The sequence below is a fragment of the Theobroma cacao genome, chromosome 4 (assembly GCF_000208745.1).
Source record: "Theobroma cacao cultivar B97-61/B2 chromosome 4, Criollo_cocoa_genome_V2, whole genome shotgun sequence".
NCBI classification, from domain to species: domain Eukaryota; kingdom Viridiplantae; phylum Streptophyta; class Magnoliopsida; order Malvales; family Malvaceae; genus Theobroma; species Theobroma cacao.
The window spans coordinates 778,406-784,405 of record NC_030853.1 but is presented as its reverse complement, the minus strand read 5'-3'; the positions used below and the strand labels follow the sequence as shown (position 1 = coordinate 784,405).

General features: G+C 31.0%; 1 pseudogene; it reads right to left on the bottom strand.

The window, feature by feature from the left end:
• LOC18600788 lies at nucleotides 2,002-3,159 on the bottom strand (annotated as a pseudogene).

Sequence of the window (6,000 nt, the reverse complement as noted above, 5' to 3'; positions counted from 1 at the left end):
AGATAATGAAAATATTAAAAAGATATCAAGTCACTTAATAGATTTATTACAACTAAAAAAAATTAAAGATCAACCATTGAAATTCTTTTAAAGCTTGGAAATGATGAAAACAAAATAATAGCAACACTTACCTGATTTGCTAAAATTATAAATCAAAACCAAACCATTGAAATCCTTTAAAAACTTGAAGATGATGAAAATAAAATAATTCCAAATCTTGAGAGATCAGAGAGGATAGTGCTGATAACGTGTTATGAATCATAGTCCTAATCTAATTCTATCTAAGAGTTTAAATCATATTACATTTCTTATATCTTGCCTTTTAGGCTGTTTGACTTGGTCTGCAATTCTTGGGTCATAATATAATAGACATTCACATATTTATTCATAACAGAAACAAGTTTATTTAATATGGGAGACAATTTGTTTTCTAGGAAAAAATATTTTAGCGTGTTGAAAGAGAAATGGAGAGGAAAGCTATGTTAGAGTTACTATGTGGGAGTAGTGTATAATAAAAGTGATGGATATTTAACTTTGCAATTTCTTCCATCTTCAATTCGTGCTCACAGATCTAGTTATGGCTCACTTTTTTCCTATTAAGTTTGGGTTAAAATTTTTTTGTTAGTTTATAATTTTGAATTTTTTTACCCATAAAGAAAAAATAATTTTTTTGCAAATGTTCTTAATAATAGATCAAAGAGAGAGAGGTTTTATTTTGATTTGAATGCCTCTGTACTTGAGGAACAAGAGAGGGATTTGAGAAAAATTCTTAAGAGAGTTTAGAAAGAAAGTGAAAATATTATTTTTTGGCTTAATGCTCAAATAAGTTTTTAAATTATTCAATAAAATTTAAATAAGCTCTTTTTTTTTATTGGATTCAATCAAGTTCGTATATTTTTATTTTAGATCAAATAAGCTCTTATGACTAATAATTGACTAATTGTCATTAGCCAAAATGCTATTATTATTTTATATTTACGTGACACTGATATGACGTTAATATAAAAGGTGAAAAATGTTATATGGTCATGTTATTATGTCAAATGAACATACCACTTCATTATCAGTTATGATATATTAGTATATCATATCATTATCAATTATGAAATTTTAGCATGTCACATCAACTTCATAAGGTATAAAATGATAAATAATATTTTAACTAAGTTAATCATTAGTGATAAGGGCTTATTTGACTTAAAATAAATATACAAAGGCTTATTTGGTTCAAAATAAAAGTATAAAAACTTATTTGACTCAAAATAAAACATATAAGGGTTTAATTGAACACAATAAAAGTATAAAGACTTATTTGAATTTTTTGAAATAGTTAAGGGCTTTTTTAGATATTATGCTTATATTTTTTTATTTGAGTATACCCAAAACAATTTTTTCATATCTATTTTCAAGACCTTAAAGACTTCTATTTTTATTCATTAATGAAGTGGCACTTTGTGGTGGGCTAATATAAATCCATTAATTATAAAATGAGAATTAATCACAAATATTAATTTAAATCTTAATGGTTTTTACATCTAAGTATTCTACTTATTGATTGGTACATCATTCTTTATTTAAAGAGCCTTGTGCATCAAGACCTTAAAGCTTAACATGGGAACGTCTCTCAATTCTTATAAGCCTTAGAACCCTGTGTTGATGATTGGGTTATGCTGTGTTTTTCTTTTTGTTCATTTAAGGCTGGTGTACAGGGTCTTTTTCCAGGTGTGGCTTTTGATCACCTGGGTGTTGGAAACGATTTTGTATAAGTATACCCCTTTATTTTGTTCGGGGCGTACTTGGCAAAATCTCTATAAAAAGATGAACTTTAGTTCCCATTTCTATTGAATACTATGGAAATTTAAAAAAAAAAAAAAGAGCAGGATTTGAATCCTCTTCCTCCAATTATAAAAAAAAATCTTAATGATTTTTCAATGAAAATAATTAGCAGCTAAACATATATATAATAAAATATTATGAAAGTAGTAGCAAGGAATTATTGAAGGAGCTGCATATGTTTACTCTAGCTATCACAAGCCATTTGGCCTTCACTAGTGAAGCAATCACTTAGTATTTGCTTATAACCATGCCCTTGAGAAACTGCATGAACATATTGAACTCTTTGATGAGTTTTTCATCTATACCTTTTCGCAGAGCTTGTGTATAAGACAGCCAGCCAGCAGCCACTGCTATATTTGCCAAAGCCAATGGTCCTGAAATTGCCCTGTGAAGCCGAAATTTGATCGTCGCCACCAATTTTTTCTTCAATACTATCTCCATATCCACGAAAACTCCTTGCAAGATGAAGAACCAAGTCACTTCCCATGTCGGTCTTTCACGGGTCATATGATAAACAAGCAATTCGTGAATCAAACCCGAGACTAAAAATGTCAGAAAAACACCAGGCAATGAGGCCCCATAGAGGTCCAGTTATACGCGTAGAAATACGACGTACGGGAATATATACGGTGGCACGTAGAATCTCTGAGACCCTAAGGTTCCACCTATGGCCCCAAAAATCTTGTAGTGAAGTGGAAAAGAGTGGTGCGTTGAACTGTGGCTCGAGTTCAACGCCAAGAAGGAGTTGAGCTGGGGTTGCAGCCAAGGCAAGGAGAAGTCGTACTTCATGGTAAGTGTAGAAAAAATAAATGAACAAAACGTGTTTGTTAAAGTAGTGTTCATAGTTGTTATAAGTATAAACCACTGTCGATACAATTGTAGCTCTAGTTGCAGCCTCTAAATTTGGATTAGTCTTGGTTTCAAATGGTTTTTTTGGAGATGGGTTTTGTTTGATTTTGAAAGGGAAACAAGCCATGAGGATGAAACAAAGAAGATCATGTTTAGGTACTGACAAAGGGCCTTGATCGAAGGCGAATAAGAGGAGCTTGAAGTTGGCAAGCCAAGCGACGCAACAGCAGGTCGGGAAACCGATATGTAAGCTGTTGAGGTCAAAGGGGAGGATAGATAGGAGGGTGATGACAGGGAGGAGGGAGATGAGCCTTGGCGAACCTTTTGGGATCTTTGCTGCAATGAAGTAACTATAGAGAAGAACTGCTATGGTCAAAACACATAACCTGATGAAGTTCTTGAGCTTACCCTCCATTTCTTTGGCTTCACACATTGCGCTCTCCTCCACCCAATATGCTTCGTTTGTACTTGTAATATGACAACAAATGTACCATTGAACACGAACGTTGATCTTATATTTCGGTTAGGTGATCTTATTTTAAATTTATTTTCATATATAATTGTTATTAAGAATAATTAATGATCTAAAGTCATTTTATATTAATTCGAATTGATAAATTTAAATTTATTTTTAAGATAATTTATAATTTCGTGAACAATTTGTAATTTAATGATTTTTAATAAGATGTGAAGTATATCAGAAATCTGTCCTGAACCAATAAAGATGGTTTTCAAGGAATGATCCAACTATAGTTACAACGATTGACCAAAGATACTTAACGTTTATCACTCCCATACTCACCCCGAATGGTTGGTGCAAATTATAAACAAGGTTTTACCTTACCATAAACGTTATAACAAATTAAAAATATCTAAATTGAAGACATGAACAACAAAAATGAAAACAAACATGTGTCTACATATGCGAGGTGTGTATGTGAAGCTGCAATTATGATTTTGTCGTTGGAAGAGATTAATAAAGGAAGTTCTCCTAGTGAAAGAAAGAAAGACTTGAGGGCAAAGAATTAATGAGAGGTAGGTTGGAAAGAAAAATAAAGGAAATGGAAATCAGGCCAAAAAGTACAGAGAATTAGTTCAATAAGTTGGACATTTTTAATTTAGGGTAAATTTTAAAAGTTAAAATACACTTTATGTGATTAGTATTATTTATTTAAAGATGTGAAATTTTTTTAAAATAAAATATTAATTATTTTATTTTGAATAATAATGTTTTGATCAACAACAATTATTAGTATTGTTATTATGATCACTCATTCTTTAAAAGATATTGGATCTGTGAGGATGTAAATAGGGGGTTGTTATACAAGTATTTGCACGCACCTAACTTGATAACATAGAGTTTAGGTACTTTATATTCGGTTATGGGGTGGATTTTGGTAAGGCTTTTAATACTCAACTCAAGTTCGGGTAGGTTTCAAGTATCAACCTTGAACTCAAACCCTTAATTAAGATACCTTAAACCCGAACCCAATTATTGTAACTCCTGAATACCCGGTACTCATTGAACCCGATTATACATAGGATTAATATTTGATGCATTAATAGTATATAACTTCTATACACTGTTAGGCTACCAAATCTTGATACCTCATTAATGAGGTAAAAAGTGGATATTATGTGAATACCTGTAACACCCCGTACCCTCAATATAGAAGCCAATATGACGTTATGGATAGGACAAGGGTCAATTGAAGCTAAATTAAGTGTGAAAGAGTGGAGACTGATGGAAAGAATATTTTGAAATAAAATATTCCGCACACGAAAAAATAATAATAAAATAATAATATTTTATCGGTGACTAGTTAGTGAAGTTAGAAGGCAATTGGGAAGTAAACCGAGGCAAAGTGAGACACTTTGGGACTCAAGGAGACAAGTGGAGAATTTTAAAATAAAATAATATTTATTAACAAAATAATATTAAAATATTAATATTTTATTCGTTGTTGAAATTAGTCATGAAGGAGGATTATATAGTTAATTTACGTGGGGGAGAAGAGATAAGGAAGAATTTTGAAGGAAAAACGATGTTGGTGGGACCCGCATGCCTTCGTTAAATAAAATAAGATAGGGTAAGTATATATTTAAATATTATAGAGATGCGTTGGTGAGGTATAAACTTAATATTTTATTTGTACAAGTGTTAAGGAAGAAAAATAGAAGAAAATTGGAATTAAAAGAATGATGGGAGGACTTAATTAAAAAGGATGAGAACTTTGGAGGGTCAAATGGTATTTTTACCATTTAGCTTGGCCAAAGCTTCTAAAGGAAGCTTTGACTCTTCTTTCTTTCTCCATTGCCGGCCATCATTCCCCAAAAAGGCATCATTTTTCTTCTTCTTCTTTTTTTTCCCGATGCCACTTTCCTCTTTACAATAAAAATCAATTTCTTTTCTTTTTCTTCCTTTCTTTTCCTTTCCTTTTCTTTTCTTACTTCTTCATTCTCCTACCTCTTTGTTTACCAAACCCACAACTCTCAACTCTATTTTTCATCACAACCGAACCCTAGGAGAGAGAAAGGAAAATCTTTCTTTCTTTTCTTCATTTTTCATTTATACTCCACTTTCATCAACACTTAAGCTTCTAGCTTCAGATCTTCATTTTTAAAGCTAATAAGTATACATTTTTAACTCTTAAATTTTAGAATTTATGGGTTTATATTTTCAGACTTTATTTCCTAATTTTCTTCAAATTCTTTTTCTTAAAAATATTAGGTTTTGTTGATCTTTATAACTCCAAGCTCACCAAGGTAAAGAAACTTTAAATTTGAATAGTTAGTTTAATGAGTTTGTGAATTAGACTAAAATTCTAGGTTAAATGTTAGGTTAGAATGTAGTTTATCTAGTGTATATTTATTAGAATTATTAAGTTCAAATTTATGACATATTTGAGGTTATTGTTGTTTATTGGTAAATATAGGTTCTAATGGTACTTCAAGACTTAACTTGGATTAAAATCTTATTGGTGCTAGTTTTGTAAGGTGGGATTACTAAGGTGAGTGAACTTACATTTAAATGTTTTGGACAAATGTATATGTGTTTGAATGAAGTATTCAAATATTCTTGGTTGACTCTTTAAAAAAAATGCATGGGAACAAGCCTTTCACGAATGAGATCTCTTTGTTGTTAAACGTATACTATGATGAATCACGTGTTGAAATGTTATGTTGAATTGCCAATTGAATTGTGGCGTGTGATGCATTAGAAATCTTGAGATGTTCTAAACTAGTGGCATAACGGTTAATATTATTTTCCTTGAATGTTGGATTGTGCAACCATGTATATGACCAATAAAATAA